A 24,183-nucleotide genomic window follows, 5' to 3' on the forward strand; every position below is an offset into this window, starting at 1 on the left:
CAACTGCATCTGACAGGTGTAGGGCACCTGTGCACAAACGCACCACAACCCCATTTAACCGAGCCTCTTTAAGGCTTTCTCTCTGAGAAGAAGCGGCGGGTTCAATTCAAATCCAATGCCTTAATGGCTCTCGAGCAGGACTTTCAAAGGGCCTCCGGCCCGACTAAGTGATAGTGACAAATGTTGACAATACGTCAGGCGCGGAGTTAGTGTAACTTAGTTAGTTAAGATAGTTAGTTAGGCTTGTCTGTTTTGGTCTGGCCTCTCTCCGCTGAAGCCGCGTTTGTCGCCGTCGTCTTTAATTCAAATCACTTCACCACCTGAGGCTCCGGCGAGTGTTCACACATTTTCACAACAGCTGCCACGAGGGACACGGGGAATCTGTGTGTGTGTGTGTGTGTGTGTGTGTGTGTGTGTGTGTGTGTGTGTGTGTGTGTGTGTGTGTGTGTGTGTGTGTGTGTGTGTGTGTGTGTGTGTGTGTGTGTGTGTGTGTGTGCGTGTGTGTGGAAATCTGAACAGTGAAGAGCATCGCTGCCTCTGACCCTCTACACTCACCTATTTAGCACATTTGGAAATATATTGCTGGGTTAGTCTCAATTGAAAGCCAGTAAGCCATGATAGGTACATTGTTGCGTTTGTTTTTCGTGTTGTTTTCCTTTTGTTTGGTTTTTGGGGATTTTGTGTGTCTGAGTTTCCTGTTTTATTTTGTATTCAGCAGAGTTTCACTTCCTGCTGCTCCATGATTACCTGCCCCACCTGTGACAGTCTTCACCTGTGTGCTTCCCTTTGTGTGTCGGTGAGTGTTCCAGCTTCTTCCTCCTGTTAATTCCTCGTGTGTGTTTAGCTTGTTGACCTCTCCTCTGCCTGATCTGACTCCCTGTGAACCAAACCTTTAAGTCTAATTGAAGATATCGGAACTTTCCCTGTCTTTATCTGCATCCGGGCCCCTCACCTGTTACTAGTGTTGACACCAGTGACACCTATCGTCCTTGGTGCACACAGTGCTGGTCTCCTGCATCACTTTACTATCCATTCCGTGCACGGTGCATGAAGTCAAATACAATACTAGTCATCATTATCTGCAGAACTAAACAGGACAAAGTCTGAAATGTCTGATCAAATTCTCAATATTCAACAATTTGTTCATTCAATCACAGAACAGATGACGGATCAAGAGGCAGTGCTGCACGCGCCCAGTTTGCACGACTCTATTCTGCACCATGAGGATACTATGGTGACGGTGCAAGTGAGATGAGGTGGCTGCAGAATCATCCTTGTCCTACACACTCTGCAGAATACACTGGTATATTTATCCTTTTTTTTTAAGATGCTGATTTATACTGTTTTTAAACCCTGTTGTTGTATTGTAGTTGAGTCGATGTAATTATGTGATTACAGATGGATAGATACCACAGGCAGCTCAATAAAAAAAAAAAAGCAAGGCCTGCGTCTCTATAGTGAGACTCCGGGTTGCATCAGCTGAAAATGGCCCAGTGCAAAAAAGCCTGTGTCCTCCCAGGTACATTTCATGGGGCTCATTGGAAAATCCTATGGACATGTGGAGGAATGTTATGTTGTTGTGCGCTGGCCTCTGCCCGGGGAACAGTAACATGCGGCAACACAAGCACTCCCAATTACAGCTGAACCCACGGGCCCTCTGGGATGGGGGATGGGGGGGGGGGGGGGGAGGTGGAACCACAGCACCACTTATTGATGTGAAAAACAGTACAGTGAGAGAGAGGAGGGGGGGGGGGACTACATTCCAGCTCGTGCTTTTTAATCATCCCACACAAGAAATTAATTTAATTCACCAAACGTTCACTCATTTAATTGTAACGGAGCGTCTGTTCTCATGTGATTTTATTTTTTTGCCACCTTACACATGATGATGTAATCGAATGGAAATGTGTCTTCCTGTATTCCTGTGACTCACTCTGGAGACTCCAGCGTGTTTTTATTCATGGTCACATACTGTAAATACATTACTGCTGATTTTTCTCAGGAATCCCTTATGTTTATAGTCCCTTGCACATTGTGGTAAAGCACTCGTCATTCAATCTATACCTTGTGTGAGATGCATCACCTGCAGGCATTTAATGTGAAAGCAGCTGCAGTGGAGATCCCTGGACTCCAGAGGGCACCATAACCATGCGTTTTGTGTGCCGTTGTGCAGCACACAGCAGCACCACATATGTTTCGAGCAATAAGCATCAGCCTACTACTGTGGCAGAGAAAACTGCACTTTTCAAATGCCATTGCAGCAGGTTAATCAAGCAATTCCATGAGAAAGGCATTGACCAATTTTAGATTCTCTACCGCGTTCACCCTGATTCAAGAAATAGGAAATCAAACCTAACTTGTTTGCCGAGATAAACTATTATTTCATATTTAAAAAACAGTCAGACGGTCTAGAAATCAATGTACTCCGACTGAAACGATGGATCACGCCATGCGTTCATCTATACTAACAGCATTTAGTTGTGTGCTCCCCGGGTTGATATCTATGCGCTGACATTATTATCTTGTTGATGTCGCTGCTGGGGGGGGGGCATTGACATTGGGACGCCGAAGACAGGAGTTTGGTCACAGGGCGATTGTCATAGATGGATCACTTTTATTTAATAACACAATTACAGGGAAGGTTTTTCTCTTTTCTTTTCTTTTTTTTTATAGATAACAGAATGTGGACCTTACCTGTTTGGAATAATCAATTGCGATTGCTGCCTCGGACCAGAGTGATGAAAGAACTGAACTCCTCGGAATCTCCCTGGAGGAAAGAGGGAGAGAGAGAAGGAGAGAGAGAGAGCGAGAGAGGTCAGGATGTGTCATGCTTTAGTGTATTGTACCACCGGCCATTCACCGACACTTACATCACTGTACTGTAGATAAGTGCCCAGTTCACTAAGTGCTCATTCACTTTTATTACCAGCGTTGGGAGGGTTACTTAAAAAAAAATGTACTTCACAACCGATTAAAGAATGCATGACCCTAACTGTAATTTGTCCGATATTACAGTAGAAGACTCAGAGTGACTAACGTCTCACATCAGTGCAGGTAACACAAAAAAATACTGCCGCTCTAAAGGTGGAAGCTAAAAGGAAGACGATCCACTTATTCCTTGATGTGTAGCGATAGAGAGAGAACCAGTAAACAAGACCAACATAAAAGTGACTTTTTCAGTTCCGGAAAAACCTTTTCTTTCCACTTTTGTTGTCTTGCAGCTAATCCCCTTAAAATGAAAAATGGCAGTTTTTTTTACTTGGTGTGTTTTCCCACAGCAGCAAATGCGTGCAAAAGACATAAATAACAATAACGCAAACGTGCAATGACTCAGGCTGCATCGAGCGAGGAAGCTGCCTCATGTAGTTTTGACCAAAGATTAAACACAACTATCACCAGTATTTTTCCAGTGATTTCACGGTGAATAATACACACATCAAATATATTTTGTATATAATCATATTTACAACTCAATGCAGTTACTCTAAACTGTAATCCATGACACTGATAATCACTTATTGACCTGTATGAGGGTGAACATGAACTAACATACACCACAGCCTCTCTGCCTCACAGTGTTATCATCATGCCTGAGTCCCTTTAGGTTTGCAAGCATGTACGTTGAGAAGGTGCTTTTTTTTCCATTGTGCATAATGAGAATTGCTAAATATAGACTCCTGCACGACTGCTGCAGGTGTCTCCCACACATACTGAAGACAGGAAAGCAGGATGTTTGGTTATGTCTGATTGTCAGTAATGATTTCTGACAGTGACTCTCTCTCTCTCATGCATCCTTACTCCTGTGCAAGAAATCATGAATATGTCCCCGATGTGTACACACACTGATATATACACATAGACACTAAGTGGTAACCATACAGTGCACATACATGGACACTTAATTGATTGTCAGCCACTGGGCTCAGATTGACGCCTGGGAAATAAATAGCAGTGCGTCAAGGGACCCCAACTGATGTCCAGTACAGATAGAGACACAAACACGCAGTTTTAAAAGCTTTTCCACAAAACACCAAATAGTGGAGGTCGAGCACACGCTTGAAAAAAAATGTCCGACTCGCCTCAAACGTCGCTCCGGTGTCTGACGGATCCCTGCCCGTGTTTTGTTTTTGCACGACAATGACACTGGTAATTGGACGCTGGACACCGTGGCACCCGCGTCTGCTGTCCTCATGCAAACATTCCGCATCTTCAAACGCACCGCAAATGTTAATCTCCCTTGACTCTTTGCATTTCGAGCCCCACTTCACTTCTTTTTCCTTTCTTTTTTTTTTTGCACTTGATATGCAAAAATCATATGTTTACTTTCAAGATCAAAGTTTCTTTCTCCCAGCCCCTTCTTCATTTCCCCCCCCCCCCCCGTCTAAAAATGGACTCCTTTCATTATGCAAGCCAACAAAGAGCAGCGTCTGCTCATATAGCCCATTCCAAGCATACTGATTAATTAGCTTGTATAATTAGCTTAATGATTTAGAGAAACATGGTCATGGCCACCCAAGAAGCTATGCTAATGGACCCGTGTCTGTAGCAATTAAAATGCCCATAACTTAACAATGGTTGCTTAGAAGTCCAGATAACTGCTGTGAAAATAGTAGGTGGTGCGGTAGTCAATGTAGCATCATAGTAGCCGGTGTTGTGAGAATGAACACCGCGGCATTCACCACATTGTGAGCTTGTGCTGCAAGTCATGTGTTTGCATTGAGTAATATTTTTCTGGAGTGCAGACACCACTGGAAGACTGAGCGCTAATGAAGTGTTCTCCCTTCTCTCCACGACGATTAACTTTGGAGCTGGCGGCACACTCGCCGCACTCAGACCTCAAATTAGACATGAAATGTGATGTAAGACGCTGAAAGTGCGAAACCGGCTTTTAGTGTCACACGGAGCGAAAATTTATCTTCCGTCGATCTCATTGTGCCATTTGATGTAGCCTCTGTCAGCCGGTTATGTTAACGCCGTTCTCCGCGTGAGCACAGATTGCAAAGCGCGCGGGCGAGGGACACGCTGCCGTGGACTTTACAGTTTGCATTAAATGCGAGTCGAAACCCCGACGGTGTCTCCGCTCTTTACACCAGTAGCATCAGCATTCGTGGCCGCGCTTCGGACATAAATCGGCTGTTTATGACCTTCCCCTGTACAGTAACCAATAGAGACGCCAGCTCATCTCATAAAACCACCAATGTTGAGGCGGAGGTGAAGATATTACTCGTTCCGTACGCGATTTTCTTTTTTAAACGGCAGTCAAGTGGGAGCAGTTCGAAGAATCTAATTCTTATTTATTTATTTATTTAATTTTTTTGCTATGTGATTGAACGCTGCGGAGATCACACCCAGTCATAAATGACTAGTAATTTACTGCACACTTTGCCGCTGACAAAGCGTTGGAATTATGGTGCCACTGGGGCCTTTTCAAACAGCACAGGAAATGGACCGTGGTGCGGAGAGGTAGTTCAGTGTTTATTGCAGGACCAGTGTAAAACCAGCTTCAGGCCTGTGACAAAAAGTGGCCGTTTGATACGTTGGAAATGTACAACTAAATAGATATTTATAAATAAAATATATTATAAATACAGCCCAGTAATGGATACAGAATGCTGCTTTAAAGCAAACCTATGTGGCGTTTACTGAGCAACAGCGCCCTCTGCAGCCACATAAATGCTGTTAGGCTCTGTTACCAAGAAATTAAAGGTTCAGTGTGTAGAATTTAGTGACATCTAGTGGTGAAGTTGCATGTTGCAGCGGATCTCACCTCACCAATTTCTGCCGATAGATCACATTCACCTAAATCTTACCCTGGACCTTTTAAGCATTTTTCATGTAGAGGCAAAACAAAGTATAACACTTTCTCTACTGGAGCTCTCCAGCAATACGCCAACTCTGTTTAGAAGTATTTGTATTTTGAGTTTCCTCCCTGCATATTGGAGATAAGTGATGGTTTCCAACGACTTCTAAGTCTTTATAAGTATTCTGCAGTCATTCAAGCTGCGACTATCAGTCAGTTACTCGCTTCTCAGGAGGTTGCACACGCTCACTGAAGTTACACTGAGCTTGAACAGGTGTTCAGTGTGAAGCCAGCGGAGCATCAAACTCATTTTGAAGCTGCAATTTTAAAGTAGAGTCGCATAGTGTTGCTTTAAACACTGAACTCTTCACTGGTTCATTGCATATTCTTTCGAAGTAATCACAGGAATACCTGACCTGGATATCAATCGTGTAAATGTTGCCTGATTACACATTACACACTTAAATCCCCCAAATCGCTTAAAATACTTAATTAAGAGCCAAAATTACCCTTTTATAAAATGTTTATTGGAGTTTGGGAGCAGCAGAAACAAGTTGTACACAAGTAGCAACTGTAAGTCCAGTATTTACAGCTCCTCTCTAACTCTGGGTGTCTACAGTGGGTTCATCTGAGCTTTTTAACAGCAAAAAGATTAGAAACAAAAACAAAAACGAGCTGAAAAACACTATGACATCATATGATTGTTGGGCTGTGGTGGTTCATCAATACAAGGAACATCTTTTCCAATTAAACCCCTACTAAAATATCCAAGAGAAGCTTTAACACTGACACCAGTTGTTTGTTAGGAGTCCGACTGCACATTTTAAACAACTTGACACAGTAAAAAGGAGTAAAAAAAGACTTGATGGCCGCGCAGGAGCAGCAGGGCACAGAGCTCAGTGAGGCCTGCATCAGATCATTTATGAGAATGAGGGCGAAGAGGTGAAGCAAAACGCTCAAGGCAGCGAGTCAGGGGCAAAGTATGGATCAGCAGCCTGACTTTACCTGGCGACTTGTTTTAAGCAGCAAACAATTTATCAATATTAAACCGCCAATTCCACATAGTTTCAGATTCCATATGCCATCTCCGAATGAAACAATGCAAGGCGAACGTGTCGTTGAGATCCGCGGCACTCCCAGGCGCTAATTGCACGCGGAGTCTTGATAACAATCTGTTTGTGTCTGCGTGTTGCCAGCAGGTGCGATGCTATTCACTGGTGTGAGCCGAACATCACAGTCCCGGGTTTGACACCATTGTGTCAAAAACTCTGTGCTCAGCTCGTCAGCTCTGCTGCGCTGTGCCCAAACAAGCCAGCTAAAAATGAGCATTTGGGAAGTGATCTGCCTCTTTCGCTTCCCTCGCTCTGTCTGTACCCACAGCTGCCTCAGTGGCACAGGGTGGCGTCACTGTCAGACGCAGATAGAATTAGTTATATAGTGCATCATGTGTCTATTTAGAATTGGCGTCATGCGATTTCTCAACCCCCCCCCCCACCCCAAAAAAAGCCGCGCTCTGGGTGGGAGGCGGTTTGATATTTCCGACCCATTTGCATAGGTTTTTTCAATAGTCAGGCTGTTGTTGACAGGTTATCAAACAAGCCGTGTGAGCTGTCTGACTGAGAAATGTTCCCATCACAACTCAAACCTTCTCAAAAACACTTTACCAGGAAGCAACTTTTTATGTACGAGTTAAGTCCATATTTGTCATGGGGGGGGAAGGCGCCTCATTGCTAAACCTGACCGTTGATATCCATCCTCCCTCGAATGTAATGGTTGTCTGCAAACAAGCGCTATCGGCAAACTGAATTTTTTTTTTCCTGTCCATCTTTTTTCTCCTAGGACGAAGAAAGTGGAGCACGGCCGCCCCGGTTGCTGAAGAACAGCTGAGCGCAGGCTTCATCTCGGCGAGGTACCGTCCTCTTGTCTGCACTCAAAGCCGTTTCCTCAGCAGAGTTTTCACATCACGCCGAAAAAACTTTCCATCGCGCCGAAAAACCCGCTCCTCCCCGAGCACCATCATAATCTGCTCGGCGTGCATAATATTAATCGTTTAAAGATCTCATCAACACAACGTGGGCCGAGCGTGCTGTCAGTGCAGGATGTAGATTAGTGAGGAAAAGAAGGGGCCTCGGAGATGAAGGATGGAGAAGAGGGTGAAGGGTGAGAGATCAGATGAGATGGTGAAAACTGAGTATGGAACAGGAGGATGCGGCGATGGGAGGACAGGAAGAGAGGGGGGAAAAAACATTAAGGATCCAAGAGAACGAGGGAGGGTGAGAAAGGGAAAGGCAGCGAATTAGACCTCCATCTGCCTTTAGCACTCTCCGGAAACTCTACGCCGCCGTATTCGGTCCCCTGTTTCCAGTCAGCGTTGGAAAATGTGATAGCATTGATCATCTTCTTAAAAGACTATCTTTCCTGTCACCGTATCACCTCGTGTCATTAAGATGACAGGCTGACTTGCCTTAAAAGGTTTCTCTTATGTCTGCGAGCTATTAGATTGCCTTCCCACATTCTTGCCTCGCTTAATTTGCAGGAGAATGCCGGCGAAAACGACGAATGCTTAATTGTCCGTCGCATTGGTTTTTAACGATCGTCTCTGTTGTGGTTTTTTTTAACGAGATTTGACGAAAGCGTGCAACGAGATCTCCCGCCTTAAAATAGATTGTGACCCATTCAAAGGTGGTGGGGATGTTCGCGTGGATTGAGATGCTTTGTTATTGGAACCACATTGTCATCAATCAAAACTAGGTAATTCCATCCCATTCTTTTGCTCCATGACAGATATTCTATTTCTATTGTCCTGATGCATTACTGCTTTGACTCTCGCAGCCCCCACGTGTCCCTGAGGAGTTCCCATCTCGCCTCTCATGAGCACCGGCAGGGAAAAATAAAGCAAATAGGTTTTGTTTCTCCAAATCGCGCACATTTCCTCCTCCTATAAATCCACTTCTCTCCGCATAAATCTTCGGGAAGTTGGGGTTGCCCTGCGCCTCTGCTTATTAGCCAGCCAGGGATCAATTTATCACCTTTGAGGACAAAGCACGGCGGCGCCGAGGGATTCTCCCCGGCCCTTTGATTTATGGAGTCGGAGGAGAGGCAGGGCATTTTTGGGTCATGCAAATTCTTCACGGCGCAAGTGCCTGCCCCTCCTACCCGCTCTTTGTGTTGAATTAATTTCCTTGGCAGTGAGAGAGAGAGCGAGAGAGAGAGTGAGTGAGTGGGGATTGTAAGTAAATCAGGGGGTTGGAGTGTGATGGTAATGATGGTGCAGCGTAAATTCACTGACCGAGCATCAAACAGGGCATTATCTATGAAATCAGGGCAGTTTGGACTTGACTGAAAATTCAGATTCTCAAATGTACAGCTCAAACCGAAGGCTTGCCATGAATCGCTCCCATGCAATCGCCTGCCTTCGCCACTAGTCTGTGCTATTGGCCCAGCGAATTCTGCCTCTGCATGTGTGACCCACTTTTCCCACATAAGGAGCTGCAGGAATGTGGCCGCCCCGCCTCACCTGCGCCGAGCTCGCTCTGCAACTCCTTCATTTGTAATCGTCCTCATGCAAACGATGGGCTGGGGACCGGGGCTTGTGGGAAATGTATTTCTTGTGAAGTAGGGGGCTGCTGGGGGGGGTGCTGCAGCGAGGTTGACTGAGTGCTGCTGGTTTTGCATAGCTGTTACAAGGCAGGTTTGAAACATTGCATCACGTATTGTTTGGCACACAAGTGTGATTGAGCCTCTCATCTTCTGACGCTATAAAAAGCAGGGGACGGGGGGGAAAGAGACTCTATTCCGAGGTTATACACTTGTCTGTCGAAAACAATTCTTTCCCTAAGTTGTGTGTGTGTGTGTGTGTGCATGGAGCAATGCGTGCAAGGCTTTGGACCACTGACAGAACACAGACCAAAACACAAAGCATTAGCATGTGTTGCCGTGTTTGGCAGCTTTTTTTTTAGATGTCGAGAATTGGGATTTTACAATTCCGACTCCATCGCTCGCACGCCTGCAGAAAAAAAAACCCAACCTCCATTCCGTCTCCCTCTTTCTGTGTGCTGTAACTACACGCTGCGTGTGCAGGCTCCACTTCACAATTCACTCGCCACTGCCTTGGCTATCATCCACACTCCTCATAACAAATGAGCCCGCGCCGGCGAGCCGATCTCTCCAAACACCAAAACCGGCACGGCCACATCTTTGTCATCTTGTCTCTCTCCTCGGCCTCTCCCTTTTTTTTTTCCTCCTTTTTTCATACCTTGTTTAGGCCCACTCCCGCCTTTCTTGTGGCAGAGAGCACAAGACTCACCGCTCGCTGAGTGGGCAGCGGCGAGCGGAGGAGGACAGAGGAGAGGAAATATAGAAAGGAAGGCGCAGAAGGAGGAGGGAGAGAAGGAAGAGAGTTATCTAACAGGATTAAAGGAGAACAACGGAGTGGAGAGCACTTAAAATACTTATGACATGAGCCCTCTTGCAAAAAAGGAGGGGATGAGTAACAATGGCTGAATCACTCTTGAGGCTCTCTGTCTCTACACAATATGCTCTCTCACACCTTCTTCCGTTTTCTCTCTCTCTCTCTCTCTATTGCCACCTCTGTCTCACTTTCTCTCGCCCTCCATCTCCCCCCCCTTCGGCTTCATTTTCACTTACCAGCCGGTGGGATTTGATGGATCTCAGAGGAGTCATTTTAATAATGTGTGTGTGTGTGTGTGTGTGAGAGAGAGAGAGTGGCTTTAATTAACCAAAGAAAGAAAAGGTATTCAATTCAGATGGATTGACGAGAGCTTCCACCGGCGTAGATAGACTGTAATCCTTTAGGTGGATATTGCTGGATTGAGGTGGGGGAGAGAAATTGGCGGCGGGGGTAGATGAGGATAAAACGATGGGGAGATGCAAAGAGAAATCCGGATTCGGGAGAAGGGGAATGGGGATCTGGCGGTGGAAAGATGAATGACTGAGATGCAAATTCTGAGATTTGGCAAAAGGCAGAACAAATCTGATGTGTAGCCAAAGGACGGGTTGATAGAGGAAACATGTGCTTTCAAGAATTTGAGCAGAACAACCGCTTTGCCCCACTTCTGTCCGACACCAGAGAAAGCGAGAGCACACACAAGGTTTTCACACCGAGGCCAAACACATTTCCAAGTTGCCTTCACTGGTCTGGTAGACACAGGTGTGTGTGTGTGTGTCTATTGAGATGTCGGCCCGCAAATGAGAACAAATACCCTTCCCCCCTCACCCCGACCATGCGGGAATCAGAAGGGTGGAACAAGATGACAAATTTCCTCTGGGCGGGATCGAACTTCCGGGAGAGGAGAGCACTTCAAACGGTCGGCGTGCACCTCACCAGGCTTCTCTGCCCGTCTGACTCGCGGAGATAGCAGCCGTCTGGCAGCTTCGGCTGAAAACGCACACAGACGCGCTCCTTTGCACACAGGTGTGGGAGCACACCAGACTTTGCATAAGTACACAAAAAACCCCTCTTCCACCACACTCCTCAAACATCCTATTCTTACCGCAAAACACACACACAGGCGCCCTCCACCTTTTGTAAATGAAGACGCGGCACATCCTTTGTCCAAACCTTGACAACCGCCTTCTTTCTCGGTAGATTTTAATGCAGAGATCTAACGTGTGTACACTTGCTATCAAAAGATTCCTCTCGGCGGATGATGTCTCTGGAGGCGCCGCTTCCTCTCCTTTTATACCGCGTAACACACATGTGACGGCAGAAGACGAGAAACTCTCCAAGCCTTGTTGTAAATAGGGCACCGTTTGAATATTTCACACACGGCTCGTGCTTATTGAGCATTCATTCCTTTTTGAATCGGGACTTCTTCCAAAGCGGAAAGTAACATGTATGAAAGCATTTTAATAAACAGGCCGCGAGCGTGCTGGTGTTTGAGTATGCACGCGTGGTGTTTTTCTGTCCTTCTCCGAAAGATGCGCCGTGTCCTTGATCGTTATGTAAGGCATGAATTTTAATGATGGTAAGATCATGGCGGCGCGCGCGAAATAATGACGACTTGGTCGCGTGGTAAATTGACGGAGATTTGGGTTTTGGTGCTGACTCTCCAAAGAGGGGGACTTAAGGGGCTTCAGGGATTTGAAAGAGTCTGTTCCACCGGGGATCTGTGAGTGCCTCAATTTTCACTTCCGCGCCATGACAAGAATCATTAGGCTGGAAAAGAAAAGAAAAAAAATAGCTGGAATAACTCAAAGGCGTAATCAGTAGTTTACCGAGGGCGGGGAAAAGGAGGTAGGAGACGGAGAGAAAACGTTTACGCCAAGGAGAGGAATCGGAGAGTGACCAGACGGCGCGCTGACATATTCTGAATCCTCGCTGACACACTCCTGATGTGTGACAGTGAGGGACAGATGGGAAAAGCAGAGGGAGAAAGCCAAGGAGAGCGCGGATAAAGGGACTGCTCGAAGGAAAGGATGTGGGGAGAAAAAAGTGGACCAGGGAACTCTTTTCAAGTTAACTTATGTGCCCTTCAGCAAGGCACTCTGGCCACTTCAGGGAAGCTGCGCGGTGGCCAACAGTATACGAGCGGCGGGCAGCTCACGGGTGTGAATGAGTGTGACCCTCTGTCGACGTGCAACTGCTCCCCGAGGCCGTTCCTGGAAATAAGTGTTTTCTTAGTCAACAGACCAAGAGAGCAGCTCGGAGTGAGGAAGAGGAAATGAGAGCAACAGAGTTGAGGAACAGCAGCCAAATAAATCACCTGAAGCATCAGCAAACCGAGCGAGCACTTGAGATTGTTGCAGCTCGAGGATAGAGTCGGCAGCGTGCACTTGCGTTTGAGCAGAAAGCCAGGTCAAGGGCGCGATTGCAGCTGATCTGAGACCTGTGAGCAAGTGAGGTGCGTCGCCATACAGCCCATCGACAGTGACTGACAGAAGGCTGAAGAGAAAGTAGCGTCACCGGAAGGAGGGAGGAAGGGGAAGTGTCGAGAGGCGGCGTGAGGACGGAAGGTTGAATATTAAAGTGTAACCTGAAAGTGCTACAGAGAGACGGAAAGGCAGCCGGAGAAGAAGAGGCAGAAAAAGACGAAGCGGGGGGAAACAATATGCATGGATATTAGAGGGAAAGGGTGTATTCACCTGGTGGCGATATGGATGAGGGAGGGAGAGAGGAGAGTGTGCAAAAGAGAGATAGGGGTTCTTGCTCTCCTCTGGGATGCTCAGGAAAAAAAAGAAAAAAAAGAAAGACAGGTGAGATAGAGAAAGAGTGAATGGTAAAAGAAATGTGGGGATAAAAGAAAGGGAGAGAGAGAGAGAGAGCGCACGCCGCAAATTTTTTTGGGGGGGAGGAGAGCATAGATAAAAATAGAGGAGAAGACAGAGGGAGAGACATCCCGAACAAGCCCGAAACTATCTCGCCAGAACACGCTTATCTCCCAAAGTGCAGACAGTACATTATCGCCACTGGCACCAAAAACAGCCTGAATCATCAATAAAGCGAAATCCGGCGCAGGTAAACACGACGCACAGACGTATCGGCGCTCACAAAGGAGGCGTGATGGCGTTGGGGGGAGGGGGAGATACAGCGGTGCGCAGACAGCTTCTCGTTATCTGCCGCGCATCAGTTATTAACGCGGCGTCCGTCCGAACCCCTAATTAATGCAGATAGCCAAATGCCAGACCTGATGAAATACCGCGATGAGGGATTAGCAGGAATAACAAACACTCTGACCGGCATAACTTTGTCTCCCTGATTAGGCGGCAGAGGGAGGAGGAGGGCAACGCATTCCTGGACCACTTAAGTCTCTCCTTCCCTTCTTTCTTCTCCTCCCACCTCCACTTCAGTGTCCTTAATGAAGACTTTCTCCCTCTGCCGCGTGTGCCCCCCGTTCTCCCAGCTTCCCTCCCCTCAGTCGCCGAGTGCTGTCCTAATTCCGCTCTGATAGATGAGAGGGAGGAAGAGGCTCGTTAAAAATGGCTCCCGCTCATTGTGCTTTTTGCTGTTCTTGCCGTCAAGAGGCAGGTGTGTGTGTGTGTGTGTGTGTGTGTGTGGTGTGTCTGGTCAGGTTTCTCCCAGGTGTCGTCAGCAGGGAACTGGATGTTGATTCAGCACGTGGCGCAAGAGGAGTCGTTATCTCCAACAGTTTTCTGCAGTGTTTTGCGACGCAGCTTTGTTTTGCATTGTTTTTTTTTATACCGTGTTTCATGAGAGGCCTGAGAAAAACGAGGAGCCGGGAAAAAAAAAACCACGGCCAGATTGGCGTCGGTAGAGACATCAAGTCTTGAGCAAGGTTAGAGTACATGTGGTATTTACTTCACGTCGAAAGACCAATAGGTGAAGGGGAGTTAAAGGAGGGAGATGAACCAGAACTGACAGTTCTATAATGCATTGCATCTCCCTCCCGGAGGAGAAGTGTCCTCTAACAAACCAAACACCACCTGACTAAGAGCCCATTTCATGGCGGAGAACATGCTCTCTCCCCACATTGTCAGGGAACACGAGGCGCTTGCTGTCGAGCGGAGAGCCGCGTGTGTGCAGAGATATCTGAACTGCTAACGCGAGAGTCATCAGGGAGTTTCAGCCAAGTCTGGAGATGAAGCGGCGTCTGAGAGGAATATATCAACATTTTGGGAAAATTATGCATTCTCTTTCCAAGAGTTGGCTCCGAGAGATTCGCACTCCTCCCATGTCTCCGCATTAAATATGAATCTAGGAGCAGGAGATTAGCCTAGCTTAGCATAAAAGGGTGGACAGGGGAGACAGTGATCCTGGATCTTTCCACATTTCTAAAAGATATGACTTGTGAGCTTTGAAGGTTCTTGGAAGTGTATTTTTGGACTTTAGAGAGACCAAGGCTGTTTACCCTTGCTTCCAGTCTTTAGCTCTAACTAGCAGATGAACATCGCAAAATGTTTATCTATCAATTGAAACGGTTTCAAATAAATAAAAAATAAAATACATATGTTTTGCAGTGTGTAATGCACAGTGTGCAAAACCTCCCTTGGATATTAAGCAAATATGGACTTAATTGACTAAAATGTACTTCAAATACCACAAACAAACTATTCTGGGTGAACCATGAACCACAAAGATCTGGTTATGATTCCATTCACTTTGCAATCTGAGATATTCTGTATATTAAACACATGTAGAGATCACTGTAAACAACATGGCAACCTAGGACCCACTCCTGACGTAAATATAAAGACTTTAAATATCAAGAGCCCATTGTAGGGTAAAGGAAACACCCATTTGTAAAATTTTTAGATAAAACACACGAGTGAAAACATCACTGGGATTATTTTATGTTTAATTTATGCCGATAGATCCCTTTCACTTAAATCTTACACACTGAACCTTTAAAATGTGAGGCGGTGAAAGTTGAACTTATAATAGAGGCCGCGTGCGTGTTGAGAGACTGTGACAAACTTAATTTCTCCTCCGATTACTGACAGTTTGTAATTACCTATTTAAAAAATGTCACCATCTATGAGGAAAATGACTGGTGTGTGTGTAACCAATGCTGGCACGGTGAGGAGGCGTGAGAAGATGCAAAACGGGGAGGCGTACATCCTCGTATCGAACGCGGAACACTGCAGTTTGGGTAAATCCCTCTGTTCATCGTCACAGGCAGTGATACGTTAAATTCTCAATTATGTCGTTATCTCAGTAAAATACCAAGTGTAACTACAATAACGGTAATTGAGAAATAAGGTCAGCTGAGACACAAATCAGACTTAAACACGAAGGCAACCAGGATATTGTGTGCGGACGCTTATGCAAAGGTTATGGAGAATTAAACCTCCATTAGCAGCACGAGGAGAAGCCTATCAACACCACGTCTTTTTTCCGAAATGTTCAAGGCCACAAAAGGCATCTCGCCGAGGAACCAGACGCCACATGGTGTGCTCACAAATTGCAATGGTTAAAAAACAACAACCGCTTAACAGGTTAAGTCGAGGGGTTTGTTGCTAGAATTAAGAAAGTGTCTCCGATGCTTGTGCAGAACAAACTTTCTCCGGGTAAAATATGCACAAACCGGAGCTCCCTGAAGGATCATATAGGAAAAAGGCTTTAAAGATATCCTCAACCAATCTAGCGGGTGTTATTAAACCCCAGCAATTCCTCCGCACAGTTGTAGTGCGATATGCTCCGATATAATATATTCAATATTATATGATTAAAAGATTATTAATATCAGGCTATCGGGATTCAGGAATTGACCGAATATTCACACATATTTAATCACTCGCAAAAAACTTGAATCACTCCGGCCGTCACTATTATTTTCATTTTGAATAATCGTACTTTTTGTTTTTACTCACTTGAGCAAGGGAGTGTCAGAAAATAGGGAGATGTGGCCCCATCACAATGATTTTCTTTCCAACACTCAAACAACAAAACAAGTCTGTCATCATCAAATATTAATATTTGAGAATTTGGAAACAGTTTCTTTTTTTTTTTTTCATCCTTTGCTTGAAATATGTGTGGAGTTTTACAGTCGGCAACACTCCACTCACTCTTACACACAGTATATCCCCTCCTGCACCTTATTCACAGTTATAATCTGTATAAATAGCTTTCAGCTCCTGTGTCCTCCCACATGAGATCCAACATGCGTAATACTCTTACACTTAAGAGCTCTGGAGCACAGACATAATCTCACACATGCAATTCGCTGCCGGGCGACAAGCATCCCTTTGCATCTGTGCATCGAGTGAAGGCTTCCGACCTGCGAGAGTGCAATTTTGCGTTTTTTTTTTTTGAATGCATGGACGCACAGACAGACGTTTCAACGTGTAAGAGAGCTGTGATCTATGAATGTTTCACAGCAGTATGTTGTAGTGTAGGTGTGCCACCACACACACACACACACGTGTTTCAATGAGCATATTTCACATATACTCCTGTGCCAGTTTGAGCTGTCTCCATTATTTTGTGGCTAAAATTACCCTTTTGTTCATAAAAGTGATTCGGGGCAGCATTTACAGCGTTGCATCACTGCATTAAAGTGAAAATGTGAGAGGGGACACATGGGAATTGCTGCCTCCGAGTTCGGTTCACTCTCACGCTCCGAAGATGACTATTTCCTTCCCTTCCTGTCTCGTTGTTTGTTTGTTTTTTCCGCTCCTCCCTGTGTGCACAATGCTTCAAATGAGTTAATGGCGGACAGGGAGGCGAGGGCCGACCTTTTTTTGCGTCAAACTTAATTCCTCCCATTTGCAATTCCAGCCCAGCAAGAAAGTGTGTGTGGGGGGGGGGGAGCTCTTCACAAGTCTGGTGCATATATAATTGCAGGCCCCAGCATGTGACAGTGACGGGTGGCGTGGTAGAGACCCGCCTGCACGTACCATAACACCCAGTACGCATACACGCATGCAGCATGTTCAAACACTTGAAAGCAAACACGCCTGACAGCCGAAGTGATGCAGTGTGACTGTGAAAATGAGCACAGCAGCCGTGGGGAGCCTATGGCAGGATGTATTTAATTCATGCTATGAGGCCTTTGTGGACGGCGCCCAAACTATTCAGAAGGAATATTATTTCTTCGTTTCTTTCCTCACACACACACACACACACACACACACTCATCGCCACACTGAGTGCAATCAAAGCACACAAAAGTATCTGCAAACATGTATTTTTCCTGCATGAAACCGGCATCGTAATCACTGAAGCAATTTGAAAAGTGAAGTCATCATGAGAATTGTGTTGCGTGCACGTGCATTGTATAGTTTGAAGGGGTTATAAGGTGAGTGGGGGTGCAGTGCTCGGAACGCACCGACAAGTACATACACATCATATAGGTTTTTACTTCAATAGCAACTGTCATGCGCGCTGCACGGGTTTATCGAATTGCCCTTAATGAAAACCGTAACCTTTGATAGATGTGCTGAGTGGGAACGATCAGGGTGACAAATACACAAACTAGTAGTTTCCAGCTTTGGCGTGCACTGTAAATGTAACGGCAGCGGTGCAAGTCAGTGTGGATGGAGAGGGGGGGGGGGGGCAAATGGAGCCTGCAGAGTGAGCTGCATGCTTATTGCCTGCACGGGAACCCTAGTTAACGGCGCTAATGTATTCCAAGGCATCAAAGGCTCAAAGTTGAGAGTTTTAAAGGCGCTCGTCACTATTGATTTTTACACGAGGAGTAGCTTCCCAGGTTCATTATATAGAAGCTCTCAGCCCTCACTTTAGGCAGCCGGGCCGCTGCACAAACAACAGGGAGCTCGGGGGTGAGCGTTTCCTTTTGTTGTCTAGAAGGAAACAATTTGTTTCAATCATTTTTTTGCTGCTTTGCATTCACTGGATATAAAGTATAAGCTCCGGCTAATGAATACCATTAGAATGACTCCAGTCCCCTGGGGCATTCTCACAATTAATACACATTTTAATTGAGCACAGAAAAATGGGACCATTTGGTGCTTTGGAGTAAGAAAAAAAAGGAAGATGGGGCTAAGATGTAATTGCTGAGGTTTTTTTTTTTCTCAGGCTTGTCTCTCAGGGAGAAATTGTTTTCCTGCTTGTTGCCTGTGAGTCTTCTGAATTGTCAAAACAAAAAAATATAATAACCCATGCATTTCCATGTGCAATTTGTGCTGTGTACATGAAGTGTCTAATTTAGTGGTGTGGGTTTGCTGTGGCGGCGTAATTCAGCATGGAGCTGCTTAAAATTATGCATATTCATTTTAGTTATTTTAGGTTGTTTTGGTCCACTTTGTGCACGGGGAGTAGATAACATTTTGAAAAGTATGTAAATGTATTAATTATGTGTGAGTTACACAAGCTTTATTTTGCATTCAAACTTTTAAACATAGGCTGTGTGTGAATTGCACGGCAGAGCTCGGAATGCAGCTTTCTTAAAAAGCTGGCTGACTGTCCAAAGTGGACTCGGGGAATGTAAGAGAGCCAAAAGTGGACACATCAGTGGGGACAATCGATATCTCATTAGCGCGTCTGCTTTAGTTCCCGTTTTCTCGCTTTGCATTCCCCGCACACACTTTATCGGATCACCGGTTGAGGCCGGTGCTGTACACGGGCACGAGACACAGGAGAACGCACCGGCGCCGATCTCCACGTCCTGCACACGCTTGCTCCGAGTCCATCCCTCTGTGATACGATCGGTGAAAAACATCCGAGCAGCACAAGTTGTTCACACTTCTGAATTTCCGGCAATGCCATCACCCTTTTTTTTTTTAGCATATTTTTAGACGGAGGGAATCAGGGACACAAGATAGCTGGTGGTGCTGGTACACTGGGAGATAAGGCAGGATGAGCCTCAGGCATAGGAGGGCTGGAAGACTCCTCTTGTCACTTTAGATAAGGGGAAGGAAATGGGGCTGGTAGCTGAGGGACCAGCTAAGTGCTTGTCGCTGTCCCTTCAGCTTCCCAACAGCAGGCCGCCATAGTGCATCCGGACGGGCAGATGCCCATCTCGCTACAATCAGTCGCGTGAGGGGCTCATTCCTAAATGGCCAGTCGGAGAGCGGGGTTGATGAAAGTGGCTGTAAAGTGTGCAAGTGAATTGCGTTTCAGCTGTCACACCGAGGAAATTTTGTCCCGTGGAAGTGGCAGGGGCGGAATAGCGGTGAGAGACACTGTCCATCAACCAGAATAGCCAAATTGGAGCCCACGTGTCTGAGGGCCTCTTCCCTGCTGGAGTGCCCTTGGGCAATGCGCTCACTGCTTGTAAACTCCCAGGATGATACTCTGTCCAAGCAGTGTTTACTAAAATAGCCCAGTGAGTATGATATTGTGTATTATACCGGAGCGCACATTGAGTTCAGTTTCCTCATGAGGATGCACACAAGTGTCCTATGTCTACTGTGGCTTCATCAGGAGAATTGAATGGAATTATTGTCATTGCACAGCTGTTCAACAAAATCATGTCTCCCTGAGTGGTACAAAGAATATATATATATATATATATATATATATAACGACACGCAACAGAATCAGAAGGGAATCAGAGACACAAGACAGGAGGTTTGCAAAGTTTGAAAATAGCCACTCCGGTGTCACCTGGGGTACCTCGGCCGAAAATATGTTTTTAGACATGAGCTCAAGAGAATTCCCGCAGAATTGGTTCCTTACTTTCTCAGGGGTTGGCATCCACAACGCAGGAGGAACTTCTCCGCTCAGACACAACAACACAGGAATCTCAGGAGCGTTCAGATGAGGGGTGGAGGAACTCCGGAGAAAAGTCCACTCTCACTCAGACATTTGCGTTCTTATATACAGAGTTCAGTGCATGTCCAAAAGCAGCGATAATGTTTGCTTTACAAACTGGAGCTGTGGGAATTGGAGTAAATGGGAATTAAAATGCTTTCCAGTTGCATTACGGGAAATATAGGTTCCAGTATCTTTGGAGCTGGATGTATGCCAGTAAAGTCAGTACAAATATGCACGCCTCTGTTTTTAACAATTCTGGGTTGTTGTTTTTTTTGCTTATTAATTTAAACTTAGACAGTGATCACCGATCACTTTCTGTTGACACATTCGAACGCACCAACAGACAAATGTCCCATATAAACACTTTACTTTTTGACCGTCAAGAACAGAAGAGAAACACAAACAAATGCATTTCTATTCCCTTATTGTTGATTATTGATTTTTCTCGCCGGCGTTTGTTGTGCTGTTGTTTTAAGATGGTGCGTATGAGATAGCAGCTCAGAGGGATATCTCTGTAGAAAGTCTGCTGTGGAATACTTAAAAGGGAAGTGATGCGTGTGTCTGGCCTCGCTCGGTTGGTTCATTCTTCAAAGATGGTATTTACAGGCCCGGCGTTCTGTGCCCCATGGCAAAGACGAGACCTCGGCAGAGCCGTGCTGTTATCACTGTTATTATGTACGTTAAGAGTCATATCTGGTCTAATTACCGCTGCTTGAATCCAGAGTGATTAGGGCGCATTTCATTATTCAATTTAGCTCATGTGATCTCATCACATCAGCTTTTATTTTAACCTCAGTAATAATCTTCCCTGAGGGGATTTAGTTTTATTACGTAAACGCTCCATGTTATTGTGTAATAGACTTAAGGGGACTTACGTACAGTCAGAAATAAATTCACAAAATAAGTGGTGAAATTGTGTTTAACCTCCTGGGACATTAAATGCTTTCCAGGAAGTGGAGCTTCATTATAAGAGACTTGATCGCATTATTCTTTACTTGTCTCTGCCACCTTGTTCGGGATGTTTTGTTTATGACTGATAAATAACAGCACTGACACAGGTACGTGCAGACAACCGCCCACCTCCATAACTTGCTTCATCGGAAGGTCAGCCGCTATCCAAAGTGTGTTTATTTTGAGGGTAATTGCACGAGATTGAACGGTGAAATACCGTCACCTCCTGTCGGCCCCCTGGAAGATTAGCACCAAGGCCATCAGCGGGATCGATCAATGCGCCCGTCGGTGCCCGCTTGAGGGATGGGAAGGTCAATGGCTGTGATATTACTCACGCTGGGGGAGATCTGGTGTCATGGGCTTTAATTTTGAAGAGGCTAAATAATAGGGGTAGTTTATGGACAAGGATGGGGTAGATCGACATCGGCGATAAGATGACACGAGTGCAAGAGATTAGGAGCTGGGAGAGCAACTGCGGACCTGAGGAGAATTTCTAAGCTCGGCAACAAGACGGTAACTAAATTCTCTAGTATACCTGAGTCACCCTACACAGGATGTCTCTATATGCACCATGCAGTATTGTCACAATCGGGTCTGCACGCTTCCCAGCTCGCTCAGAAACCAGCCCCACTTTCTCCCGTTCAATGAAAGCTGTGCACATTTTTTGTCTCCTTCGGTGCAGTTTTTTAATGCTGAGCACATCCTCTGGCGAACTCGGATCATCAGAGGGAAGGAGCTGACTAATCTCAATCCCTAAATTTATTCATGTTCAATAAAAGCTGTTCATCAGCTTAAACCCGCCTGTAAGTTCAAGCTAAATTCGAACCACCTGGGAGAAATCTAAATGACTCGAAGACAGCGTGGTTATGGAGCCGGGGAGGAAGTAGTGGGGAAGGAACGGCACACACACGCACACACACACACGCACACACGCACACAGAGCCCCCCCATGTGTGAAGCTCTGCAAAGCCAGCAGGCGTGAGGGCGCATCTGTGAGCACTTCTGTTTGTGTAGATCAAGGCTTGGCTATTGTCCAGTCACTGTACACAGTGTTACAGGTGAGTTGTCTTTGGCAGCCCGTGCACGTTGATTATCGATCGCTCAGAGTGATGTGAGTGGAAGTGTGAGAAGGGGGGAGGAGGGCAAAATGAAAAAAGTGTTCAGTGAGACGATATATTAAAGTACATGGGTGGCTAGATAGAGAGCGAACGGCTGGAAGATAAAATGGTTTTAAATCGAAATCGCTATTTGAAAGATTGCAATTCATCAAAAGATAAAAAACCTTGGCTTTAACGGTAAGTTACAGCTGTAGTTTAAGTTGGAAACCTTTGATTTTGGCAGCTATGACACCTGTCACATGCAAATTTGATCTTTTTAAAATTAAAGTAACCCAAATAAACAAGTAGAAAAAGGGAAACCTTGAGTGCTCCTTAGTTAAAGATGCTCTTTAGTGGTTTCATGGGAACAAACTCTGAAGCTGCATCTTAGTTGGCGTCGGTCTAACAAGCTGAATGTGAAAATGTTTCCAATCCTCCATGAAATATCAGCAACAGCCCCAGTTTTTAAACCAGACAGGGTTTCTCTGCAGCTTTGCCATCTTGCAGTCTGCACCTCTTTGCCTGGCGCGCCACACGTCAGGCTGCCAGCAGGTGTAGCTGCGCAGTGCGGCTGAGTGTAAATGACGGACAGCAGGTTTACAGAGTTTTTTTTTTTTCGAATCCTCGCTGTTCAAACTTTTAAGCGCGTCGTATATATATCGCTTTAGTTTCATAACCTTAAAAAAGTTTTGGGGGAAAATGAGACTCCAAGGATGTGACAGCAGCTCGTCCTGTCAGTCTGCGGGAGCTAATGTTGGCGTTAGCGTCGACGGTGCAGAGCTGTCAGCGGTAGCTTTAGGTGCCGTCAGTCTGGCATCAACACTCTGTGAGACTTGACTTAGCAAAGAAAATTAACCATTAACTTCACCGGTCTTTTTATAAGATGTGAGGATGAGAGGTTAAAAGGAGGAGGGATGGTTTCTGAGGATTTTATAAAGGAAGACTGGACTCTGCTGTTGCTGAAAAAACGAATAAGAGGAAACATGCTTGTCTTTCCATAAATGAATAAATAGTTTGACAGGAAGGTCAAAAACAGATATTTCCGAAAACCTTCTATAATGACACAATATGGAAACTCTTCAGGTAGTCTGGTAGGATGTTGACGATCCAAGGCTTTTTTTTTAAGCACGCACTTGGGAAATCAAATAATGAAAAAACAAACTTTATTTAGTCAGGATATCATTTTAAATTGCTTTTAAAAAAGGAAAGTATTACAATGCTCCGGCTGCAGCGGCAATGCCTAAATATGAAACAGTGGAAAGAAAAGGTTAAAGAGGTGTTTATTATGGAAAAGGTCACAGCTCAAATAAGGCTTAAATTGACATTTTTAAATTGTTGCATGGTCTCCATGGGTATATGTCAAAAGCAAATAGCTGGAATATACTGTAGCTACAGTATAATACTGTTTTTTTTTCCTACTACCATTAGTTTAGAAATTTAGAGCTATTTTTCTCTTATGTGATGTATCTATTCCTACTAATTTACTTGGAAAGAACTACATGTTTAAGTGCATAGATACTAAATGGTATAACGCCACATTCATATTTTATTACTAATTTATCACGTTTAGGACTAAATGGATCACAACACAGTCCTGTGATCAAATTGATTGGAATTTAAATCACGGCATCGATCCGAATAATCACAGCGACGTGTTTTCCTCTCATCCATCAGGCCCTGCATCAAGCGAAATCAAGACGGGCAGAGTGAAAGCACGAGGGCTCACTCCGGAGACTCGGCCGTGTCTGATGTGCGGTGGACCATGAGACTGCTCTCTCCACCTCAGTCACACCCTGCTGTTCTTCTCAGGTAAACACGCAAACCAAACCCAGTGGATGAAATGAGAAAAACACACACACTCAAAGCCTCACACACACACACACAAAATATAAAGCTGGCACCTTTCAGGCTGTAATTTGGAGCCTCAGAGGGCTTTGTTTGCAGATGTGGGAAAAGAAATGAATCAGCACGGTGCATTTGTGTTGTTCTTTTTCTGGCGATTGGTGAATTTACAAGTTGTACAACACATGTGCGCACCGAGATTCCTGCCGAGCTCTCTGAAGGGCTGCTGCTACCTTTTAAGAGCTCGTCTGACGTGCCCTTTTTCAAGCGCGATAATTACGCCTGACGTCTGCGGCTTGACCCCCACCACCGATCTGTCTCCGTCTCTCTCCCCTATGCTGGTGTATGCAGGCGAA

The 24,183-nt window shown here is 45.5% G+C and overlaps 1 protein-coding gene and 1 long non-coding RNA gene across 43 annotated transcripts in view; one reads left to right on the plus strand and one right to left on the minus strand.

Moving 5' to 3' along the window:
- The window catches only part of LOC117751967 (receptor-type tyrosine-protein phosphatase delta), a 209,584-nt gene extending 206,811 nt beyond the window's left edge, over positions 1 to 2,773 (minus strand). For all 42 annotated transcript variants that reach the window (XM_034569081.1, XM_034569066.1, XM_034569075.1 and 39 more), the window contains exon 1: positions 2,695 to 2,773. The gene's annotated coding sequence lies outside the window, so the exon portion shown is untranslated. The remainder of the gene's footprint in view (positions 1 to 2,694) is intronic.
- Positions 717 to 23,788, plus strand: LOC117751970. Its single transcript, XR_004611953.1, has 4 exons — positions 717 to 796; positions 2,674 to 2,814; positions 7,400 to 7,401; positions 23,660 to 23,788. It is a non-coding gene; the product is annotated as an uncharacterized LOC117751970 (long non-coding RNA).
- Positions 23,789 to 24,183: the final 395 nt, after the last annotated feature.

The sequence above is a fragment of the Hippoglossus hippoglossus genome, chromosome 18 (assembly GCF_009819705.1).
Source record: "Hippoglossus hippoglossus isolate fHipHip1 chromosome 18, fHipHip1.pri, whole genome shotgun sequence".
Classification (NCBI taxonomy): Eukaryota; Metazoa; Chordata; class Actinopteri; order Pleuronectiformes; family Pleuronectidae; genus Hippoglossus; species Hippoglossus hippoglossus.